Here is a 25849-nt window from a genome sequence, read left to right as displayed (position 1 = left end):
TTGTGAATATCACCGAACTTATCTTTTGTTGGTATCTTCATGAACTTAAGCATTTGAAAAATCTATTGAAACCAGACATTATAAGTTCATTTTAGGCTGGGTGGTTCGCAAGTCTTTGTGGCTTTGTTTAATGTTTTGTATTTTTCTCAGAAGGTTGATAAAGTATGTGTAATTATTGTTCTGTGTATATTAATCGCCAACGTGTTGCATGAGTCGCACTCCTCCACTTCTTCAGCGACTTAAAAAAAATTCTTACATTGTTGCTTCTAACCAGCTTTTCTGTTGATCGTGCAGCTATTCCACTATAGGAAGCTAAACCAGAGCATTCCACAAACACCCGTGCATTTATTACTGTCTGGAAAAAACAGGCATTATTAAACAGTAGGGAAGACTTGTATTGTCCTCTATTGGTAGACTCTGCAACAAAACCTTTAATTCAGGCTTGGGGATTCCAGGTACTGAGGGAATGTTGGCTGGCTTTTCCCACTAGGCACTTCAAGCTGAGTGGCTTAATTAGTTTAAATGCTGCTCTGTAATAATGTGGGAGACTTAATGGCTCTCAGAGACAGCTTTCATTTATCGGGCTGCCAAAAGATGGCAGTGGTGGGTGAAGAGTTGCTTACAAAACAACCACCTTGGGTGTGGGGGTGGAAATCCACCATATAACCAACCCTGAGAACAATGAACTTTGATTTCTAATTCACAAAAGCAGCTTAATGAGCATTTGTGTGTGTCCAAGCATGTGTTTTAAAAACCACAAAACTTACCTGCTAATTTTTTTATTTTTTTTTTAAGCATACAATTATGCACGACTCTTTCTGGAAAACATTTTCATTGTTTTTGTGCCAAGTTGTTGTCTGGTCTATGGCTGTTCTGAAAATCTTCCGCCTGCAGCAACGACCTAAATCAGGATCAGTACCAGGATGCTTTTTCACTTAGGTATCACCCCCCCCAAAAAAAGACAAAAAAATACTGATTTATATGAATAGATGTATTTTTTAAAAATCACTATAATTTATATGGATATACTGTATGTATATCACGCCATATAGCAAAAGGCTGGCCCCGTGTCCTCATTGTTTACAGGCAACTTCAAGGCTTCTGCAGCTTTCCCTTCTTACAATTCTTCATCTTTAAACCAGATTTGGGCAGGGCAGCTCTCCAGATAGGTCCAATCCAATTCTACAAATCTATGATTCTGTGGCTGCATAAGGTACAAGGCATTCCAAGGATGCAAGTCTGGGCTCCTTTGGAAGGAAGAGTGGGACAGAAATTTAATAAATGAATAAAATACTTCTTTATTATTACATTTATTTGTCACCTACTACAAAAGTGTCCCTGGGACGCGGGTGGCGCTGTGGGTAAAACCTCAGTGCCTAGGACTTGCTGATCATATGGTCAGCAGTGAGCTCCCGCCGTTCGGTCCCAGCTCCTGCCCACCTAGCAGTTCGAAAGCACCCTTAAGTGCAAGTAGATAAATAGGGACCGCTTTATAGCGGGAAGGTAAACGGCGTTTCCGTGCGCTGCGCTGGTGCAGGCTCGCCAGAGCAGCTTCGTCACGCTGGCCACGTGACCCGGAAGTGTCTTCGGACGGCGCCGGCTCCCGGCCTCTTGAGTGAGATGGGCGCACAACCCTAGAGTCGGTCACGACTGGCCCGTACGGGCAGGGGTACATTTACCTTTACCTTTACAAAAGTGTCCCTAAGCGACTTGCAAAAATAATAATATATAATACATATAGAATTTAAAATACATTTTTTAAAAAAATGATAAATTAGCTGAACATGCTCGTCTTGCAATAACATAAAAAGGACAAATCCTACCCCATCCTACTAAAGATGACCACCATCCATACAGGCTATAATCATACCCAACTCTTCAAATATATTACTGCGATCAGGGTTGGTAAGATGGAAGGGGTTAATTTCTCCCAGATGTGAACTCCTGGAGTACTTGCACTTTTAGTTAAAAAATTTATATCCCCACCTTTGTAAGTGCGAGGAGCTTACAAATATTTCCACCAATATCAGTATCAAATAACTTAATAACAGCAGTGCAGTTGTTGTGGGGGAGGGGTGTTAAAGAAAAAAATACTTCTTGCTCTTTTCCTTTTGCTAATGATATTTCAGTGATATAAATCTCACCCTTCCTATTATATTGTATAATTGCTTTAGTAGTATTATATTACATAACTTGTTTGTTCTTATTAGTTGTGCTCCAAAGAAGAAGTATATTTTGAAACATGTAGCGCTAAGGATATTTTGCATTCTTGTGCACCCTTGAGATTTCATCTCATCTCATTTCTCTCTCTCTCTCTCTCTCTTTCCTTCCTTCCTTCCTTCCTTCCTTCCTTCCTTCCTTCCTTCCGTGTTCTCAACTTCCCACCTCTGGTTTCTCTGCCAATAGTAGCAGGAGCAAAATACCGTATTTTTTGCACCACAACACTCACTTTTTTCCTCCTAGAAAGTAAGGGGAAATGTCTGTGCATGTTATGGAGGGAATGCCTACGGGTGGCATGCCTACGGATTTTCCTCCTCTAAAAACTACGTGCGTGTTATGGTCGGGTGCATGTTATAGAGCGAAAAATACGGTAATTTATTAAAATAGGGACAAATGCCTTTAGGCTTCTAATTTTGCAGAAACCTTATTTATGGGATTAATTTATGTACTCACATTAACATAAATGTATGAGTCAGAATTCAGCCAAAGTTAAAGCACTTTTAAAGTTCCATTGAGTTCTGTGGAAGAAAATTACGCAGTTGCTTAATTCTGCTGTTGACTTCGATGCAACTTTAAAAAGTTCCCCTTTGGCTAGGTCGTGACCACTCATTTCACATTAAATATATCATCTATGTATATTATTAAACTGAAGTTTTAAATCCTGCCTTCATGCATTTTCAATGCTAAAGGATGTAAGGTCTGTAAACGTGAAGGTTGTGCACTGGATTTGTCTGAGGCCTGAGCAAAGCTAGGCATCTTCAGAGGGAACCAGGCATTGGACCAATAAGGTCCAGACAGCCACAGATTGTTACAGGTCAGATTGGATGGAACAGGACAATCTGTGGCTGTGAGAGGGTGGGGCATCATGTAAGAAAGAGGCCCAGAAAACCCAATGAAAAAGCCAATAACTACCTCTGATCCAGGGCTGACCTGGCCATGTTGCAAACTGTGGCAACTGCCTTAGGTGGCAGAATCTGAGGTATAACACCACATCATCCTGTCATCCTGTCCCCCACCGCTGCCACTGAAGAAGTGAGATGTGCCTGTGGTGGCTTCCTGCTTCTGGCAAGATCTTGTGAGACCCAAGCCTTTCCCCGATCCACCCTAACATGCCCCACCTTGCAACTTCTATCAATGTTGGGGTTCCAAAGCTTGTCAGATGAGGACTGTGAATGTTTCCACCATGGCAGGGTGCAAGGACCGACAAGGACCTCTCTGCCCTTGGAGAGGGAGATCTGTTTTATCCTATCACCTCTGGGACACCTACCCAGCGAGCATATCATTATTATCATCATCAGTAGTAGTAGTTGTAGTACTGTAGGTTGCCCCAGTATTTTGTCTGAGAGTTATGTACCAATCTCTTCCCCATGCTGGCAATCTAGTACTAGAAAAAAGGGAGCTGTGTTTTGGAATGACATACTCAGCTTATGATTTTTTTTTTTAAAAAAAAACCTGTACAAAGTTTGTTTTATTTAGACCAATATGTTTATATTTCTTAGCTAATATAAGGTATACACATTCCACTCATTAAAACCAAAGCATGTGCACCATAATTTCGTTAATTGTCATGCAAATTCTAGGTGTAGCATCAGTTATTGGAAGAGTACTCATTAGTTCTGAGATGCACTGGAGCTACATTACTTCTTTAATTGCTGGAATTTTAAATGCAGAGCATCTGGTGTGTGATGAATTGACTTGCACTAACACAACGTATCTTTCGCTGAATACTTCTTATTTACTTTAAACATTTTCTCTCCTTATCGCTTCCAGCATGATTGTAGCAATCTAATTGTTGTTACTCTTCATGAACTCAAGATATACCCATCATATGGTGACAGATAGGTAGCCGTGTTGGTCTTCCATAGTCAAAACATAATAAAAAAATTCCTTCCAGTAGCACCTTAAAGACCAACTAAGTTAGTTCTTGGTATGAGCTTTCGTGTGCATGCACACTTCTTCAGATACCTGAATGCACACTTCTTCAGATACCTTCTTCAGGTATCTGAAGAAGTGTGCATGCACAAGAAAGCTCATACCAAGAAATAACTTAGTTGGTCTTTAAGGTGCTACTGGAAGGAATTCCATCATATGGTGGAAAGCATGTATGTTTATGCTAAGGCAGGAGGGCAGAACCTCAGGCCTAAGGACCAAATGTGGCTTTTCTAGTCGGCCTCTAGCCACACTTGCCCCTGGTATGTGGTCCCCAGAAGGTTGCTGTTGAGGGAATGCAGCCTTCATGCTGAAAAAGGCTTCCCACCCCTGTGCTATTGGTGGGCAGAATGAAGACTGGGATCTACTATTAGACCCTTAGGTTATTTGCATTAGATTGGCCAGGGTTTCCAACACTCAATTGTTTAATAATGGCCTCAGCAAAGTGACTATTCCCACCTAAGCTAGGGTGCTGAAATGGAAAGCAGAAGTGGGCATTTGTGTGGATGGGCCCCTATTTATTTCTCACCAGGAATACTTTGGTTTTTGGTGTCCATGAAATCCACACATGTAATGTTTTTCTAGATTGTAAGCATGGCTGTAACTATTTACATATAAACTTTCAGTCTTCTGTTGCTTATACAAAAAAATTCTGCTTGCTTCAAAAATGGCACCGTTATCCTTCCACCTGAGGATAAGCAAGAGAATGTCTCCTCCCCCAACTCCATCATTGTACAAAGCACTTTGTTTAGTCTACTCTGATTTCTGGTGCTTGACAGACTATGCAGACTTGTGCTCACACATGACATCTTGCCAGTCACACAGGTGCAATGAGCCACTAACAAAGCTGTCTCTTTCACTGCATTCTAATCAGATCACATCCCCCTTTCACCAACCTTGTCTGGCTGGTAGAACAGCTAGCCTCGGAATGTCAGGAATTGAAATTCAATTTGCTTCTGAAATATTCAACAGAGCCTCAGAGCCCTGCTGAGACTCAGAATAATGTACATTAATAGATGTATTGAGTTGGGTGGTGTTTTTTTTTTTTTAAAGGGTAAGATTTCAGTTATAAAATTGGATGTCCTAATACTGTGAAGATCTGGGATGCGGGTGGCGCTGTGGGTTAAACCACAGAGCCTAGGACTTGCAGATCAGAAGGTTGTCAGTTCGAATCCCCACGACGGGGTGAGCTCCCATTGCTCAGTCCCTGCTCCTGCCAACCTAGCAGTTCGAAAGCACGTCAAAATGCAAGTAGATAAATAGGTACCACTCCGGCGGGAAGGTAAACAGCGTGCTGCTGTGGTTTGCCAGAAGCAGCTTAGTCATGCTGGCCACATGACCTGGAAGCTGTACGCCGGCTCCCTCAGCCAATAAAGCGAGATGAGCGCCGCAACCCCAGAGTCGGCCACGACTGGACCTAATGGTCAGGGGTCCCTTTATCTTTAATACTGTGAAGATATTGCCTCACAACAATGGGTTGGTGTATACAATGGTGGTGGCTTTGCCTTAGTGAAAACTGTTTCATGTAAGCAACAGCATCCATTTTTTTCTGATTCTGCCCCCCGCCCCCTTCTGCTCTGGTATGTTGCACCATCACCCATTCTGTTGCAGAGAGTTCTACAGTTCTCAGGAGTTTGGGGTAGGCAAAGTAGGAGGGATCCGTGAAAAACAGGTGCCCCAACTTACCCAAGTGGAAGTGCGTTCCCCTAAGGCAAGCCTGGAGAACTTACTGCCCTCCAGATGTTTCTGGACTGCACATTTTGTCACCCCTTACCTACTGGCCATGTGGCTGATGAGAGTCCAACAACATATGGAAGGCCACAGGTTGCTCAGCCGTGCCCTAAGGCAGGGGTTCCCAAACTTGGTTCTCTAGCTGTTTTTGGGCTACAGTTCCCCGATCACTGGTCCTGCTAGCTAGGGATGATGGGAGTTGTTGTCCAAAAACAGCTGGAGAACCAAGTTTGGGAAACCCCGCCTTAAGGCAAAGGCAGTGTTGGAGACAACCCCACACTTTAGCTAAGCATTTCATGACAGAGGGGGAAATTGGAGGACAAAGGTAAAACAGCTTGTATCTGTGTTTTTAAGGTATGAGACAAGCAGAAGTGTGGGTGAGCCCTCCCTGTTGTAGGGAGGGGCAATGAATTGGACCAGTTGGAATCCTGCAACTTTTGGTAGGGAAACTTTCTCTTTTCCCACATGCCAGAGTCCCATTTGAGAGGGCTCAAGCCCTGAACAGGATCAAGGGTTTGGTTATGTTACAGATCCTGCTTGTCTAAGAGGAAATCTAACTGTGTTTCTCCAGTCAAGCAGATCTATGAGGCACCTCTCCCCAATATTAATTTTTATTCCTGCATGTGGTTCTCTTAAAGGAAGAAAAAAATGCTGCCCATTCCCAATTCAAATACCAGTAGGCAGCAATTTCCCTTTATAAAAGTGTTTGAGGTGGGGTGGGGAGGGAAAACATCAAAACCAGCTTTGCAAAAGCCAGCTGAACAATGGAGTCCGACAATGTGCAATAACAGTACAGTTATAGATAAATTCTCCAGATTGGAATTAATGACTTGGCACACAACTGAATGTAATTCCAGGAGGGGTTTGTGATTGTTCCTTATAATCGGCTGTATAATGATAGCTTTGAAACGGCTGTTCTCTGTCATTTTCTGATCTACAAAAGAAAGCAAAAAAACCACAAAACAACCCCTGGTATCTACTATGATTATTTCATCTTGAGGCTAGCCTTCTCCTTTGTAATTATTGGAGTTTGTGACTAACACAGCATCCTGGAGCATATTTGGAGGAGAGGCATAATCCAAGGCCAGCCTAACCATTAAAGCAACTTTAGCTGGGGATTTAGAGCACTAGATTTATGCCACAGCAGATTTTCCTGTGCTTCCTTGAGATGCCTGCTTCTGCAGCTTAAAGGTAGACAGAACAGAGGGTCTAATTATGTATTTGAACAAAACCATAAAAGGTAAGAAAATAAGTGGGGGCATCATGGCTCAGTGACGGAGGACAGGCTCTCTATGCAAAAGGTTATGCGTTCCATCCTCCACATCTCAAGCAAGGTTGAAAGAGACCCCAGTCTGAAACCCCCAGTGTAGTTTGGTGGACCAACAGTCTGATTCAACATAAGGAAGCTTCCTGTGTTCCGAAACAGCACATCAGTTGAGATGTTCAGTGAACCTTACCTGATATTCACAAACTGAGGTGGAAATGTGGAGAACATGAACTTAAGATTGAAAAAAATGAGAAGCTGAAATTGACAGACACCTCCATCCCTATCTTATCAACAGGTAGCTGAGACTAAACCATACTGAGCACAATGGGACACTCTTCCAAATAAACAGCAGAGGATTCTACTGTAAGCTAGAATCTCCAGGTTCATGTTAGGAAAAGAAAAAGCAGCAGACACAATATCATAATAAAAGTTATATCTTTTAAAACAACAACAACACCATGACGGTTTATTGCACAAAAAGTCAATTTAAAATATCTCCTATGCCAATTACTTTCCACACACACATGTGCCAGTTAGTAATAATCTAATTTCATGTTGTATCACTCAGCTGAAGGAAAAACAAACAAACAAACCTGAAGCAAATTCAGAGATTCCTTACACAAAGAACTTTGGTTTTAACTACCAAAATAATGAGCCCCAAAATTGGGATACAAGTCTTCCTACCCATGCTCCTGTGTGAGATCATGGAGCCCAAAAGACACACTTTCTTGGGGTTGTGCTCGAGCAGTGCTCAAAAACACACATTTTGGGATGCCATGCAAGATAGCGGCCCCCCAAAAGTGCTTTTTTGGGGGAGAGAATGACCACCGTGCTCTCACGCAAAAAGCTAGGATGTCCCTTTTTCCCAGAACACTTGCCGGGTATGTGTTATTTTTTTATTTAAAATACAAATGTAAAAGCTATTTTTATCAGTGACATATTACATAATCTTACTTCAGAAGTGACCTTTGCTTATGCAAACATATAATATAGCTCTTTGTCTCTTGTCAATAAGGAAATTTGGTTGCTAGGTCTGAACCTCAGTGTCAACTATGCTGTTATTAGGTCTGAGTGAAAACTATATTTGTAATGTAATCTCATTATTACTTTTTGTTACTTATCAGGTTGCTGGCCAATGATAACACCCTTGTAATAGTTCATAATGTCTTTCTGGTTTCATAAATATTCTTCCTTGCAATGATCAATTTATAAAAATTAAAAAAGAAGAAGAATGGGGGAGGGGAATACCAAAGAAGAATAAGAATTAGAATTAGATAATGATTCAACCAAAGTGAAGTACTTTTAGATCTCATTGAGCCCAGGAAAAGAGCTAAATACACGCTTAATTATACCCATTTGAAAGCTGTAGGAGTTACACACTTTTAACTTGCACTGAATCATGTCCAAGGTTATGCCTAAAGTTCAAAGACTTGCTAATGCTAACTGACAAAGTTTAACATGGTTATGGGATGCAAACTGTCTTTGGTCCTGGAAAGCAATGGAGAGACTGAGTTGCATCTCCCTGCTGATTCTCATGAGATCTCACAAGATTACAATCACCCCGTGGGATCTCACTCGATGGAGAAATGACCAAGGACTTTACAGGCCTCACCCACAAGTCCTTGGAGCCATTTCCCCCCATGAGCTTCCCACCCACCCTCAAGTTAGAGTCTCAATAAGCTATTGGGGTTGCTGGTTGACAAGGTCAACAAGGGATTTCCCCCCTTATAAACCTCATCTGCTCCTTATTTGGTGGGCTTTTCACCTTTCCCTCAGTGAAATCTGGCTTCCTTGGGTTCATTTTATTAGAACTGTGGCCAGAAATGGGAAGAAGTAGGAAAGGGATCCCATATAAGGGGCCTGGGAGGGGGCTTAGCCATCCCATGCCCTAAGCTCAGGTCAGGGCCTCTGCCTTCCTGGAATCTCCAACCTTGGTCACACAGCAAGACCCTAGATGCTTGGTTTACACCACAACAGGGTTCAACACTGGGCGACTCCCAGGGAAAGGGATGGGTATTTCCAACCCAACAGAGGGCTGAGTGGAGTGAGCAACTGATCCTTGTCCTATTGCCACACCAACTCTGCTTACCTGCTGCTAGTCAATAAAGATTTGGTCCAATTATCACCCAACACCTGGTGTTCTGTGTCAGTTATTTCACTGCTCTCAAGGGATCACAAAATGAGCCTGCCTGGGCAAATTTCATTTTGTTTCCAGCTCTATAAAACTACAGTAGTTTATAAGATAGTTGAGTGAAACAAAGAGAATAACCTTGATTGCCTTCTCCCCAAAGGCTAGTTGTTATTGCTGATGTCATTTGTATTAAATGTGATTGTTCCTAACCATGGCTCCCTCCTGTTTCTTCCATTCTGCTTTCTCCCCCATATATATATGTGTATATGGAAATGTTTGTAAGGTGTCCTTTTCCAATCTACCGTGTATTGCTTAAAATTCAGTAAAGATTTGATCCCAGTATACACTGAAATGCTGAATATATTTTGAACTTGAAAGCATTTCACATATATTTAATTCATAGAAAGAAATAGAGTTGTAAGCAGAATATGGGCAAACATATGTAAGCACGCAGTGTGGTGGTGGGTCTGGATAATTTATGTTCATTGCGCAGTTGTGTTAAGAGTCATGAGTTTAATGTGCATAAAGGTGGGGGAATGGATTGCACTGGCACAGTGTTTACAGCCTACGAAATGGTAGTAAAAGGGAAATGATCAAACATGTTTTTCTCATTTGAGCAATAAAGAACTAGTGTGAGGGAATTTTATTTTATTTTTTTATAGTTCAAAATGGATAAATATTTGATGATCAACAAATCTAACATAACCTGGACTCTAAATATAGCCCGGAGGAAACTTGAAGCTTGCATATCAGCAAGCTTAATGTATGCATTAAAATCCTTAACTCTAAGGTTTCAGCTGATTGAATGATTACGGACTAGCTGAAGGTCCATCAAATGTGACAGGTGGGAGAATGGAAGCAAGGGGGAATCTCCATTCTTTCATCAATTCCACTTCTCCGCGTACTCTTCCTTTCTCACCCATCCATCTATCACTGAAAACAGTGTGGTTTCCCCAAACCTACCACTATTCCACAGTACCCCTACAATCAATACCAACCAAGGTCTTCACATCTCGTCAGGGTATGCGTCGTCCTCCAACCAAGAAGATGTTTGGGGCATGGGAGGAGGAAGTGCTCTGTACTGACCATCTTCCCAAGAATTTGAGTCTTGGAGGGTGAGCGGAGATGTTTCAGGAAAACATCACCATCTCCTGCATCCTGGTTCTGGGTCACCCACTGTTGGTGGTGGTCAGGTTTGGCTCCACTAGTGTAGTTCCTCTAGTGCAGCACTTTACATTTCCCCACAGGAATAGATGGCAGCTATTCATGTGTAGGGGAGAAAGTAAAGTTGTGGATCAGCCTGCTTCCTTGCCTATGGAAACCATGGAACCAAGGCTGCTTCGATCTGCATAGCCTCATCTTGTGTTCTGATTCTTTGACATGTTACAGCAGGGTTGGGGAACCTTGGGCCTAGGAACCAAATGCAGTGCTCAGTATCTGGTCCTGAGATGAATTGTAATTTATGGATCATTTCTAGTTTGCTATCATTAAAATTGTGACATACTTCAGGGGAAACACGTATTTGTTTGACACGTTTATAGTTGGTAGATTAAAAAAAACAACAAGAAAGTATAGTTCATCTGTTTATTTGTTCAAAATGTTTTTAATGTCTGGCATTTTGGCATTTTACTGTGTTTTTATATGCATTGGAAGCTGCCCTGAGTGGCTGGGGCAACCCAGTCTGATGGGTGGGGTATAATTGTTGTTGTTGTTGTTAAAAGGGAAGGGAAAAGGAAAGTGGTCCCTAATCCTGAAGTGTCTCTAATCTTTAAGGAAAGAAAGAACCGTAAGCAGCTACATCAAGAGAAGAGATGTTTTATTGTTAGAACCTTATCAGAAGTAAGAGTGGAAAGCAAATTAATCTCACCCTTGGCGTAATAAAGACTGAGGGAGCTTGTTTGAGTTTCATATCACTGTAATTTGAGATATGCCTGACAAATGTTACACACTAACTTTTCTTAGGAAAAAAATACATATCAGCTGTTTTGTGGTGTGTTGATTGCTAAGGCGTCATTTTGGATGGTGATATTTACCTGTGAAATTGAATATAAAGAGCAGAGCAGATAGATGCAAGGGGCAGGGAGAAGGAATCCTGTCAGGCTGCAACATTCCACCTGCAGAAAACTTAACAGTCCATTCTATGCAAGTCTAACCCAAATAAGCACAGCCATTGTTGCTTTTGGGGAAATCTGTTTACTCTCTGAAATGTTCTCGTGACCATTTTCCAAAACAATGTGAATTTTATTGGCCAGTTCTAAAGTGACAGTTTTCTGTCTACACCAGTGCAGTAGAATTGCATTATTTCATTAGCTGGTGCCAGAACAATTTCTACAGTAATATGACTCCCGGTGACAGACAAGAACTGAGTGATTATATTTAAGTGGAAAACAGTCAATTCCTCCAACCAAGGCTATATAAATTAGGGGAAATGCTTTGCCTTACTGGAAGAGAAATATTTCATCCCCCAGCTTTATTCCAGACTTACATTCACTAGAAAGGAGACAAAATTCCTTGCTCAAACATCCTATATACTCTGTGGGTAAGCATGTAGAAATCCAGTGCAGGTGGACTTCCAGTTTATTTCAGTTTGATGTACCTCCATTATGCAGTCTTCTTTGTGTAGAGGGATCATTGATTTGGATGAGGGGATTTGTGTAGGTGGACTTGCTCCAGAGACCCAACAAAACCCCTCTACACAGATCCCTGAATCTGGGATCTGGACGTTGAATCAGAGCTAAAGGAAAATGTGAGCTAAAGGTTTTTTGTTTTGTTTTTCCAACTGCCTGGAATGCTTGGCACAATTGACTGACACTCTCCTCATCATCTTCACTTGGTAAAGAAAACGAAATCAAAGCTAGAAATTCATTTTTAAAAAATGAACGTGTGCTGGTTCTTGGTAAAGAAAATGAAATCAAAGCTAGAAATTCATTTTTTAAAAATGAATGTGTGCTGGTTCTGCATTTGAAAGCCTGATGTCTCCATTTTGGAAAATGCAGACATGAAGAACTGTAAATGGAATCCTTGGAAGAAATTATATTTAATTATCCACCTGAACACAGAAGGTTTCTTGCGCCATTGCTTTTTATAAAAATGTCATTTCAGTAGTTCATCTGGTTCAGTCTACAGAGCAAAATAAAATTAGAGGGAATTGACTCGGTGATAGCTGCCTAGCTCCTGAGGGTAAACACACAAGAGGAATTGATGGGGTGGAGGCATTCCAAACAATGAAGGGCCTGGAAGGGGCAGAGAGGGAGGTGAAATATAGAAAATGTTTGCCAAGCAAACAAAGAAAGCACTTACAGTACACGGGTCCTGAAGATACACAGAATAGGGAAGCGCAGCAGGCATCATTATTGTCCTATATTGCACGCTGCTTTCCTGAGAGACGTGTGTGCTTTCTGAGGGCCTGTGGAACATAAGAATAGATAAAGCTGTCTTCTGCCAAGTCAGTACTGTGGCTCTATCTTGCTCAGTGCTATTGGCACAGACTGGCAGCAGGTTTTAGGCAGGCCCAATTCCCAGCCCTATGTGGGGAATGAATTTGGGATCTTCTGAGCTTTACCACTAAACTGTGGCTCTTCCTCAGCAGCCAATACGTTATGTGCTTCAGCACCTCACCATATGCCGCTCCCTGCCAACAAGCAATTTGTATCCTTTTCTCCAGTTTTTCCATTCATCAAGGCTCTTCTTATGGCGGAACCACTGTGGAAGACAATATGGTGGAGCAGATGGGCCTTTGCTCTGATCCAGGAGGGCACTTCCTGTGTTCTTACATGGGTCATGCTGCTCCTTCAGTCTGGATCAAGAACATTTATGGCTTTAAACTTTTATAAAGGTCAAAAGCTGAGCTCTGAATTGGGCTCGGGTATTAACTGGGAGCCAAGTGCTCTGAGCACACCTGAAATGTGCTCCCATGGGCCACATCCCTTTAATAATCTGGTTGCTGCACTCCAGACCAGGTAAATGGAGTGTGATAAAATGGTTTCTCTCATGAGGAATGGAGATTGCTGTGGTTACCTGGCAACACCCTACCTCAGTGCAAGGCAGGTTGGCGTGTGCATATATTTAAATGCATTGTAAAAGGTAACTAAAAGGTTGCCCCTTCATCACAAGCACTTCCAGGAGTACCTTTGACAGCTTTCTCACACATATCGGAGAAGACCTTTCCGAAATGTTATATGTATTTTGGGAGCAGCTGGAGGGGAGGCAGCAAAGGGCCCATTTATAGGAGATGGCACGATTAATGAGGTTCATAAAGACCTTCGGCGAAGTACTGAGATATTACAAGATCAAAGCCAAGCTTCATCAGTGCATGAAGCTGGCCCAGAGGCTACGTGGCAGGCAGGAGTGGAGCATCTGATACTGGCAGTCAATCTGGCAGGTTCAAATTGTAATGGGATTTAGAGGTGCCACAGAATTGTTGTACAGGCCTTCCAACATAGTATAATTTTATGGCAACAGAGATAAGGTCAGAGGTGGATAGGCTCAAAGGAATCCAAAGGAAAAATTAATGACCGAAGACAGCTGGAAAACATGCAAAGGGAGACTCTTGTATATAGAGAGATCATTAACTTTTGCAACACGCAGCCCCAGGCAAGTAATGCCTATCAGAACCTTCTGACCCTAAACACATTTATGTGTGAATAAGTCTCACTGGGGTAGATGAAGCCCAGTTCCTGATAAGCGTGCTTAAGAGTGCAGGATGAGTTTCCAGCAATCTTTTTTGACAGCAAGAAGTAGTCACAAAGTGATTGTTTCTCCATGGTGTGAAGGCAGCACTACATAATCACACATTTCCTTGTGGGTAATATGTTGGGGGCCACTTGCTGGCGGTGGGCAGAGCTTGAGCCAAAAATGGCTGGGGCCAGAGCCATCAGTAGGCAAGACCTGAGTAAGGACTCTTACCTTGGTTCATAGGCAGGCACAGGCAACCTCGTCCCTCCAGATGTTTTGGGACTACAACTCCCATCACCCCTGACCACTGGTCCTGTTAGCTAGGGATGATGGGAGTTCATAGGCTTGTGCCTTCTGGGTGTGGCCTCCACTTCTCCTTGCAGCCAGCACTATTCTCCAAATCAGGTCCTGTTTTTTAGTGTGATGGGTGAGGAATGTTTCTTCTTGGTGGATCATGTTGTATCTCTGAAGATGTTGCTTCCCGCTACTCACTTTCTAAATTCTCATGTGATAATGTAGCAAAAAAAGCAGTCCTTTGCAAGATAAAGCTTAGAGATTAACCAATGATGGTTCCAAATAGTGATGTAATTCCAGTTTGCCAGCACCTACATTGAACCTGAAGAATTCCAGGTAGAGAATTATGTAGAAATTATGCTTATGTAGAGAATTAGGCATAAATTCTGGTTTAATATGCCGGCTGTTTGCCATAATAAACATTGATTGATTGAATTCCAGAAAAGTCAGGCTGTCGGATTTGTCTGTCATATTCTGCAGCTCTGCCAAAGGGTTTGTAGGCCTTCAAACTCAGAAGTGGGGGGTACTTGGGTGAAATATACACAAGCATGTTGTGAGTGTGGGGAGAAGCTCCTATGTCCAGTAACTAGAGCTACACACACAGTTGCCCTGGGGTCAAAGTTACACATGCACTGCTAGAAAAATGTTTGGAACTGTTCACCTTGGTAGTGCTGATCCCCTGTGGGTTTTTTTTGTTTTGTTTGGTTTTGTTTTAAGCCAAAGTATGGTTTAATGAAAAAATCAGATAACAATTAACACCTGAATTAAAACTATCTTAACACAATACAGTGTTAAACAAAAAGCCCTGTAAAATATATGAAAAATGTATATACAGATGGGAAAGTGTCAATGTTGAAGGATGAACTGAGGGATGATCACTCCCTTCTGTTAACTACAGTGCTGTCATTGCAAAAGATACCAACTATCTGTTGCATTTGAGGATCTCTGTACCAGGGAACATGTTTCTGGAAGTGGCTAAGAAGGGGTAGAATATATGTAATTTTCTTACAGCAGTCACGTGTAGGAAAATGCTATTTTAAACAGCAGGGCATTTATAGGAAAATGTTGTTTCTGTAATGCATATTTGGGTTTTAATCATCCACTGTCATTTCATGACATCCAAAATCTGCTTGTTCTGTCTAATAATAGATTTAGCCCTGGTTATGGTTCCTATGTATTTTGTACTAGTTTTGTTTTCTGAAAAGCAGTTCTCAAAAGCAGCCCTGTGTAAGGGTGGGTGTGGAGCCTGAGTTCTTCCTGTTCCAAAACTGTGAAAGAGAGTTCCCTTAGACAGCTTTATTTCTGATCACACCACATTAATTTCTTGCCGTTTCCTGCTGATGACTGCACTGCATTGCTGTTGCTATTCTACAAGCATTTTTTCTACCACTGAGTATTAGCAGCAACCTCTTGGAACAATTTATAAACAACATTTTCAGCTCTTTCATTTCTAATAGCTGTCTGGGTTCAGAACATATTGTGCTGGGTTGAGGGGCCAGGGAAGCATCAACCAACCAATGCAGCTAGAAGCAACAAATATATAATATGTTTGACCAGAACACTAACATTGTTAAAAGCACTGAACATGCTAAAATATAGAAAAATATGTTGACAGCTTGACATGACATCCTGTTCTGGCGGCTACAAATGTTTTTTACTATGAAATTTCAAAAGGAAATCTTGGCTGTTTCAAGCAGTACTTTTGTGGTGATGTGTCCAGAAAGAGCTGCATTTGTGATCTCTTATTGCATTGGTGATCTCTTACCCAGCAAAAACATGGCAGGATCTTTGGGTTTATAGGGAACAAACACCAAACACATGAGAAGACTGACATTTTCGGGGGGCCACTAGGGGGCGCATTGGAAGATGGCTGACAATAACATCTCTCCGACCCACACGAGGTAATTTGGAGGCTATGATGGGAGTAACTAGCCTCCCTACCCCCCCTAGGATGGTGGGGGGGACTGCCCTTGCCTGCTGTGCCCTATACCACCCCCGAATTTGTGGGGATGGGGGCAGTAGGCACAAAGCCCTCCTGTGGGATTCCGGCACTCCTGGACGCCATCCCTGATCCGCGCCACTAGCTGCAAGAACTTCAAAAGAAACAATTTGGATGAAGGAAGAAGGGGGAGTAAAGACTGCTAACAGAAGAGATCTCTGGTAAAACAAGACAAGAATAAAACATGAGAAGATACGCCAAGATACAGTATGGCAAATGACTGATGGGGGAGGGGGGAAAACTTTCCTTATGTGATTAAACAAGAATCCCCTCCCCTCACGAGTCAGAATTGTCGTTTTAAGGACTTAAGCTGTGGATTTAAGGCTGTGTGGAGATAAACTTTCGAACCAAAGCATGTTTTAAGAAGAGCGTGGAATGTATAAGAGCTTTGGAATGACGCAGTTAAAAATGCCGTTGCCATATTGGGAAGTTCTGTCGGAGGACTTAAGTCTGAGAGGAGAAATAGAGAAATAGAGCTGTTTTTATATTGTGGGTGAAACTCCTCAGTGGGACTTAAGAATGACAGTTCTGTAATTAATGATGGAAAGAGCGCTGTTATCTATGAAGGTGATGATATATGGAAACCATCTCGATTTGAGGATTGGAAGAACGGAAAATTCACACAGGATTATTATTGGTGTTTATCGGCTTGAGACTATCAGAAGAGATCATAAAGAAAAAAGAGAAAATATATGAACAAGATGTGATGTGGAAACAGCAAGATAAGACTGGATAGAATTATGAACTCTGTTTGGATTGATTTGGACATTAACGCAGTAGCAAGAAGATGATCAGAATCCCCCTTCAGATCTTGAAATATGGGTCCCCCCAACAAAATTTAAAATTTGGCTTTGTAATTCGGAATTTATGTGATGTGATTTAATTTGATTTGATTGGCCGGTTAATAAAAATTATTTTTTTAAAAAAAGAGAAGACTGAAATTTTCAGATGCACAGATTTAGACATTTAAGAATTTGCCTTCATTAAATAATGAAAAGAACTACTGTGCATAATCCTCTTTGTTTATTAACTTGATACATTCAAAAAATGAGCTTTTGCTAATTGACACTGTAACCTCTGGTTGTGTTTGGTACATGTAGGGGGGGGGAAGACTGACTGTGAAACATTAAGTTCATGACAGGGAAACATGACATGAACATAACATAACATTACTTTTATAAAACCCACAAAGTACAAATATTCAACTATACTCAGAACGCTCTGTCAGATGTGACATGCCAATATTATTTTCTTTAAATAGCAAGTTGATAAGCACATCAAAGAAAAGCTTTAGAGGAAAAATTAAAAAGTGAACTTATTAAAAAAGAAGCAAGTGGAAATGTTGAATTAATAAGAATTTTTGGCTACAAAATAATACCTATTTATGCACACAAGTAGCACTGAGTGTTAAAATAACTGGATCTTTTAGCATTGGCAAGGCTTAAGCCCTTGGACAATGTCCACAAAATTTAAATCTCATTTCAAGCCCACCACCTGCTGCCCAGTGGAAGCCTGAGGTTGGGAGAGGATCCAATATATTATACCCTACACATTGAAGAAAAGGAACTGGCTGAAAACTACAGCTTGAGAGTGCTAGATGTTGCCTGTCCACCCAGTCTGGAGAACTCTGCATGTTTGGGGTGACATCCAATATAACGTTAGTACGAGAACCTTGATACTTGGTAGTGTCAGGAGCTCAGCCTACACTTGAGTAGGACCCTGGCAGAGACACATGCCCGACTGGCATGTTCCCTCCCTCCTGGTCGATAGTTCGGGAGCTTCAAAAGCTTTCTTCAGCCTGAACATGACAGTGACCGATGCCAACAAACATCGGCACACTTAGGGATCCGCAGAGTTTGCGCATCATGCATAACAGACCTCAGCAACTCAGCATTTTGGCTAATCTACTTTATTTGCATATAAACATACATGGAGCCCTGCAACATGGCTCCCTCTCTCTCTAGTATCAGACAGCAAAGAGAAAGAACAAAGGACAATAGTCCCACTTCACGGAACACAGTAACACAAACATCCTGTCTCCATCACTTCCCACTCTGTGGAGTCAAAAGATATACCGTCATGTGATAGACAACAATCCCATGACTGCAATCATGGAGCAGGAATTCTAACAAGTAGAGCAAACAGTAGTACAAAAGCTTAACTGTCACCAAGGATAAGAATAATACTAGCATTTGTGCTAGGGGCTACTCAACCTCTTTCACCCACTATATTTAGCTGCTGGGGCGCCCACTAGCACAGTGGTGATTAGTGCCAATTAGGACTGGCAGAGTGGGAGGCAGGGAAACCAACAGTAGGTGAAGTCAGAACCAATGTCAAGCAGAGCCAACTAATTCTAATTTTGGCCCATCCTCCTACTGGCTGAGTTCCACAAGGGGCAATAGTGATTCTACGGAGGACAGAGCTTACAGCCAGAGTTGGTGGCAGGCTGAGGCTGGTAGAGTAGTGCCCTATTTGGACCAAGTGGACCAAATGCTAAGTGAGATCGAAGCAGAGAGAAGGCAGCACCAGACTCAGTGCAGTGTCATCTCTTGCATCCTTCAGTAGCAGATAGGTACAATAAGAGGCTTCCCTAGGAAACATCACTCAGTGCCAATTATATGTTACATAGGATGGGAGCAGAGGAGAGGGAGCAGGTCTGCTGAGCCCAGGAACCCCCACCCTTCCACTACTACCACCTCCATGCGTACACACACCCCTAATGGTGGATCCATCTAAGTAGAGATGGGAGAAATTCAATTCAGTTCACATTTATAAGGGAACCTGCCTATATTGCATTTTCCAAAGCAATATGCAAACCAATACACAGTCATCCTTTGAAATTTCTCCAAATTTTACAGTGCAGTTCACCAGCCAAGTAACGCATTCAAAAATGCATCTACTAGGGCAAAATGTCCATCAGAGCTGGCTCACCCATTAGGTAGAGTGAAGCAGCTGCCTCAGCTGGCAGAAATGCAAGAGGTCCTGCTTGCCCCAGCACTTCCACCACCACTGGAATGCCGCCCTGTTGCCAAGTTTCAATGAGCACACAGGGCGTTCCACACGTGGGTATTGCCCAGGGGCGCCGACTTATAAAAAATATTGGGGAGGGGGCGGGGGCCCATACCGACTTATAAAAAATATTGGGGGGGCCCAATACCTCCAAACTGCTGCTGCTGGGGGAACGAAAGGGGCGAGCCCTGGGCTGCCCCGACCTTAAGTGAACCTGTGAGGGCCCGCCCTTTGCGGCAGCCGATTGGCTGCCGCCGTGGGCGGTGAATATTAATGAGCTAGGGAGAATCCCCGCTTCTCGCGGGGCTGACGCCAGCCCCGCGAGATTGTTGATGGGTCAAGAGCCCGCAACCCCACCCCCTCTCTAGATCGGAAGTGGCTTTGTTTTAACTCATTACTGAATGTATTTTAAAAGGTAACTATCGTCAAACAAGGAAAATAAAAAATACCAACATAATTTTGTGATTTTACAAAGCATAATATAACTAATAATTTTCTTAAATTATTGGGGGGCAGAGCCCCCCCAAACGATTTTTTGAGGGGGCTCGGGCCCCCTCAGGCCCCATGGAGTCGGCGCCTATGGTATTGCCACTTGTCTTCCCTGCCCCTGGGGTGGAGAAGATGAGCACCAAGGTTCCTCTTGCAAGGTTTTGGCGGGGGGGGGGGGCATTATGATGACAGCAGAAGTAGTGGGGTGAGCAGGGCACCGCAGGGGACAGGAGACAACACATTCCTGTTTCACCTCAGGAGAAGAAATGGGACGAGCCACCCCTGGTGTCCATAAAATGCATGTAATAGAGAAAACAACAGGAACAAATGTACACTATACAGGGGAAATGTGTGTTTTTCAAAAACGTATATATTAGGCAAAAATTGCATAGAAAGATGTATATTAGAAAAGTACTGAACTAAAATGCTGCTGAATTTGCATGAAGACTTCTGTTTAAAATTGCAAGCAGGTCTCAAAATGTGGAGAACTGAACTGAAGATTAGAAAAAGGGGGACACAGAAATGGATAGATTTGCTCAATCCTATCAAATGATGCTTCCATCTAGAGATGCTTAGTCTGCATCCCTCATCCTGGACTGCTTAGTACAGTGTGTATGACTGGAGCAGTTGGGCTGGTTGCTCCACCTTTTGTGCATTTTGATATCTTCATTATGGAATTCAAGGTGGCGGTCATGGAATTCCCAGCCAGTGTCTCATCCAGGCACTGACCAGGCCCAAGTCTGCTTAGATTCTCCAGCAATGTGGCTCCGTTAAGTGCCTCAGACCACACCTTGTGACCCATTTTGTTACCTGTCTGTGATACTTTTGTTTTGCTTTGCTAAAAATTAAGACTTTGGGTTCTTGTACATATTGTGGTAGAAAAAGAAACAGGATATATCTCCCATGGTGCTGTCATTTCATCAAACTTTCACTCCCACAAGTGTTCCTGCCTGCCACTCGCTTTATTGAAATCTGTCCCTGGGAAAAAGATGTACCCATTCACGAGGTTTTTTTAGCACGCTTTCAGGGCTGGGGAAAATCTATTTCCCAAAAGTTCTCTCCTAGCTTGTAATGTTGGCACACACATGCTGATGGTGCCATATGCATGTATCTTTCCACCTGCTTCCTGGGAATTGAAATTGCCTGCACAAGCCATGACAGGCAGCTCCTTGGAAACTCAAGCAGCCACTTCTGCAAACACGCTGGGGAACAAGACAGTTTCAGATGAAGATGGAGGAACCACCGCAACATAATTTTTTTTTCAAGAAATGGTCAAAATAATAGATGGGCCAAAATAAACTGGACATAACAAAAGGGTGGTTGATGAAGTGGGCTGGCCACATACTTCACACCAATCAATTTGGGGGCTTAGCATTAAAGATCTTCTGAGCATGAGCATAGGAGGCTGTCTTGATAGTGAGGATCACAGCGATCGATGCGAGTTTCAGGGACCATGAAGGAATGAAAATCAAATAACTTGAGTCTGTGTGCCTACAAAGACCTGGCTTGAGTGATTGGTCTGCTGGGTGCTAACAGTGAATGTGCAGGGTCTCATTTGAGAATACAGTACAGTAGACCCTCTAGTTACGTACCACTCTGGATACGTAACTTCGGGTTAGGAACGTGGCAAACCCAGAAGTATACTTCCGGGTTTTGTCCCATGTGCATGCGCAGAAGAGCTCAATCGCACTGTGTGCATGCACAGAAGCGACGCCTCTGCCTACGGACTTTTCAGGTTGTGGACAGACCCCCAGAATGAATTTAATTCATATCTGGAGGGTCCACTGTAGATCAATTCTTAATATGGCCTAGCATTACCAGGTGTACAAATTTGTATTCTGATCCAGGTCATTATGAACTTGGACAACATCACAACTTCCTCCGTGTCATCATCGCAGGCATTTGCGAGCCCTGGGAAAGGCGCAAGCAAGTCCGACATCGTGTGAATGAAATTCACCAGGGATGCTGCCTTGCATTTCACATCTATTTTAGTGAAGGGGGAAATGGGGTTGGGTGGGAGGTCCGGAGATGATGTTGCTTGGCTTGACGAAGTGTGAGACATCTTAATAATGGCGTCATTAACTAATGAGAAGAAAAGGGAACGAGTGAGTCATTTTCATTTTAGGTAGTTTGTCTTTCTTTCTTACTGTGTGTGGGAAATGACAAAATTACCAAATGAATGCAACTCCATTATGTATCCAAAGACTTATATTGAGGGATTGTGTACCTTCTTTTCTTCAGCAAGCTGGCAGATGTGTATGTGCATAGCTACTCCAGGCCATTTTTGCTCACTTCTCTTTCGCCTGTCTTACTTTGACCGTGAGACACTTGTTGTCCTAGCTCTTCACTTTTACAGTGCTCTGAATTAGGGGGAAAACAAGTGGGACTTGCAACAGAGGGAGGGATTCAATGTAGCACTGTGGCAATTAGTCCCTCAGCACAAGCGTTGCAGCTTGACAGATAAAACAATTACCCCCCCTCCTCCTCCCCTTGCACACTGTTCTGGGTGTTCTCCTACCTTCCAAGAGGCATTTTGTGGGGTGTGAGGGGGAGGAGAGGGGGCAAAGCCCCATTGCACTAGTGGAAGTCCTTGTGTGGACTTTTGCTAGTAGGATTCACCAACTGAACCCTAATCCTTAATGCTAGCATGTGAGTGTCATGCCTTTCCCCTCATCCTGAATTCCATTTCTCTCTCCTCCTCAAAAAAAAAGTCAGAATTGCATACCTACCGATCACATTCAGTTTTCATTGGGATGTTGGGGGGCTTTTCCTTCTAAGAGTTAGCTTTCTAAAGATTATTGTACTTCCGCAAACACTGGGTATTCTTTCAGGCCTGTTTAGACCTCCCCCCTGGTGGCAGAGTTAGTGCCATTTTGATCACATAAGGATTAACACTCAAATGAGTCAAGTTTCCTGTTAGTATATGTGATATGTTCTAGCATCAAAATCACTGGCCCCAGCCTAGCTAGCAGAGGCCCCAGATGGGAGATGCACACCTTAGTATGCAAGAGTAATGGAGACCAAAGGAGAGCCACAATGTACTGTACAACTCCAACTGCTGTATGCATGGGTCCTTTCTGTTAGACTGGGCTCCAGTTCAGCATGTATGGGAGGAAGTAAGAAGAGCCCAGCTGGACCATGCCAAAGCCCATCTAGTCCAGCATCCTGTTCTCATGGAGGCCAACCAGATGCCTTTGGGAAGCCTGCAAGCAGGCCCTGAGTGCGGTACAACTATCCCACTCATGGTCCTCAACAACTGGCATGCTTCCTCCGATATTGCAGGTAACATATAGCCATTACAACTAGTAGCCCCAGAAAGTCTTATAAAATAAGAGCGATTCCTTTGTTTTTATCCTATGCATCTTCCAAAAGGCACTGGCTATTCAAAAGCCTTGAAACTGAAGGGTACTTTGATTTTGAACAAATCTCAAAAGCGTGCTCTCAAAAACCAGAGTCTGCCACAAGCTGGATCCCTTTGTTAAATTCTACTAAATCAGAAAGGTGTATCAGCCAGCCAGGAACAGCAGCCATTGCCTCAAATGAGACAAAAGATAACTATGAGAGAGAGAGAGAAGAGAGAGAGAGAGAGAGAGAGAGAGAGAGAGAGAGAGAGAGAGAGAGAGAGAGAGAGAATAAATACGAACAGCTTCATGCTTATATATTGTAATTATCATAATTTAATTTTGAATAACTCCTAGCACTTTCATCTTGCTTTGTGGGATTTGGTTGCTCAAGTGTCACAAGCACTTCTTGAATGGAAGATTTCTGTATTGTTTTCTGAACCTTTTAAAGGTTTTACTACATTTTATAAATGTCTCTAATTTCTCTGGGGGCTGTGAAATATCTTACTCGGGAGCCACTCAACTAGTAAGCGTTTTTTTTAAAAAAGAGAAAGGGGGGAAAAAGAAAAATTAAAGTGGGGGATGAATAGCAGGAAGCTGTCTGGTTCCCCACATCCTCCTGTAGTGGAGTGAACTGATAGACCGGATGGGTGGTAGTCAGTGCTAGTTCTACTCAAACCTATTGAAGTCAATACACATGACTAACTTAGATTTCTGAATTTCAACAATGCAACACCTTCTTTTAGTAGCAGAGGTGCACAAAGTCATGCACCTAATGTAAGAAGAGTCTTCTCTGAGAAGATCAAGTGGCCACCCCAGTCCAGCATCCTGCTTTCCACAATGACCAGACAGATGCCTCCAGAAAGATTTAGAGACAACCTGCCTCTGAATATGGCAGCCCAGAGGAGCCTTTCTAAAGCAAGGGAACAGGCTGCCCCACCTCATCAAGCCTTCCCAACTGAGCTGGACAAGCAAACTTCCTCTGTCAGTGACACTGAGGCCACCAAATTCTTTGAATTGGTGTGTTGTCAACTACCTGCATCTCCTTCCTTAGATCCCTGTTCTAGAGATTTGTATGGCCTCATGTATCTCTGGTCCATGGGTCACCTGAAATAGCTCCTTCGCATGGGATAGTGCTATAGGACAAAATGATGCAGGGGGACATGGAATTCCCTGCAAAGAATCCCTTGAGTATCACCAGGGAGCTGCTAATCTTGGTAGGAAAGAATCAGAACCACACACAAAAACCACATAGGAAATTGCTAGTTTCTCAGAGCTGAGAAAGAGCTGTGTTCCCATGCTGGCCTCCAGGCTGCTGCTGACTGAGCTGCTGGTGAGACTGTTGCTCTTGTGTTTGGAGAGCAGCTTCCTTGTTTGCTTATGTATTTGATCGAGACCATCCATCTGCCTTGTTAGAGGCTGCCCTTCTGCCCAAAAGAATCCCACAGCACAAACCACTTAAAATCAGAGCTGCATTAAATGGACAGGAGCAGAAGGCATAAAATCCAGCAGCATCATAGAAGCAACACTAAAATCCCTTATAGAACACACTGTATTGCCCCGGGTAGATTTTTTTAAAAGTAAGAATAACTGCCTGGCACTGAAAAGACATTGAGTGTTTTGCCAAGCAAGCTTCACCAGGAAAGACAATCTCTGAGTCACCACAACTCTCCTTAGGGCCTTCTCCTTAGTCAGCACCTGCTTAGCCTCAGGTACTGAGGGTGTGGGGAGCTGGAGGGTGGGTCACTGAAAGGTTCAGGCAGGATCATGTGGAAAAGGTTGGTCCTTCTAATAGCTGAGTTCCAAGACATTCATGGGTAATGACCAGCACTTCAAATTTTGCCTAGAGACTCTAGAACTAGTGTAACTGTTTAAGAACTGGTGATATCCATTCAATGTGACTGGTTCCAGCTTAACCCTACGCTGTGTACCAACTGATGTTTCCAAGAAATCTTCAAAGGCAGCTCCAATGTATTGCAGCAGTCCAGCCTCAAAGTTCTAAGCCCATGGATAACAGTGACCAGACTATAACTGCGAGAAGGGATGTAACCAGAGGCAGCAGCCTAAGAAGATAAATGACATTGTGTGCTGTGGAAATGGCTTGGTTCCATCTTATGTGGGATTCAACAGCAGCCATAAGCTACAAAAGCTGAGCCGTCAAGGCAACCCCATTCATAACAGCATGGCTACCACACACCCTCTGCCGGCCAGGTGAACCACCTATCACCAGGGCATCTGACTTACCTAGAATCAACTTCCATTTGATGGCCCTCTTCCCATCCATTACAGCTTCTACACACCGATTCCGCACTCTCCATCATTTTACCGGAGTCTGATGAAAAGGAGAAACGGAACTGGTTACCATTAACATACAGATGGCACTTTGCCCCAAATTTCCAAATGATTTCTCTCACTCAGCAGTTACATGTAGATGTTAAATAACACGGTCCCATTGCATTAATGTTATAGAGCTGAGCTGTAGGCCTCTTAGCATCACCTTCTAGAACAGGCCATCCAGATAGAAGTGGAACCACTGCGATATAGTATGGTGCCTCTAGTCTCCAACAAGGATGGCCTATCCAGAATAATACCATAGGAGTATCAGCACATTGTGGCTCTGCTTGCCCTTCTCCTGACCATAACCTCATCACAAACAGACATACATACCTTGCTAAAATAGCAGAACTATTTAGGGCATGAGGCCTGAAGTTTGCATTTGTTTTAGGCTTATGTGTGAAATTGGATGCTACATTTTAGGTTCTGTC

At 42.9% G+C, this 25849-nt stretch overlaps 1 long non-coding RNA gene across 2 annotated transcripts; it reads right to left on the bottom strand.

Annotated features, from left to right (window-relative positions):
* Positions 1 to 1068: 1068 nt before the first annotated feature.
* On the bottom strand, positions 1069 to 25849 carry LOC309339424. Of its 2 annotated transcripts, XR_014155331.1 has the most exons (6): positions 25752 to 25849; positions 25329 to 25416; positions 15947 to 16032; positions 12579 to 12684; positions 2674 to 2738; positions 1069 to 1247 (listed from the first exon to the last, which is right to left on the bottom strand). It is a non-coding gene; the product is annotated as an uncharacterized lncRNA (long non-coding RNA). The 2 variants fall into 2 exon arrangements; XR_014155332.1 differs by lacking the exon at positions 2674 to 2738.

Source organism: Podarcis erhardii (genome assembly GCF_964252035.2).
Source record: "Podarcis erhardii genome assembly, chromosome: 3".
Lineage (NCBI taxonomy): Eukaryota > Metazoa > Chordata > Lepidosauria > Squamata > Lacertidae > Podarcis > Podarcis erhardii.
The sequence above is the reverse complement of the archived record's forward strand: the minus strand, read 5'-3'. Positions and strand labels throughout refer to the sequence as shown.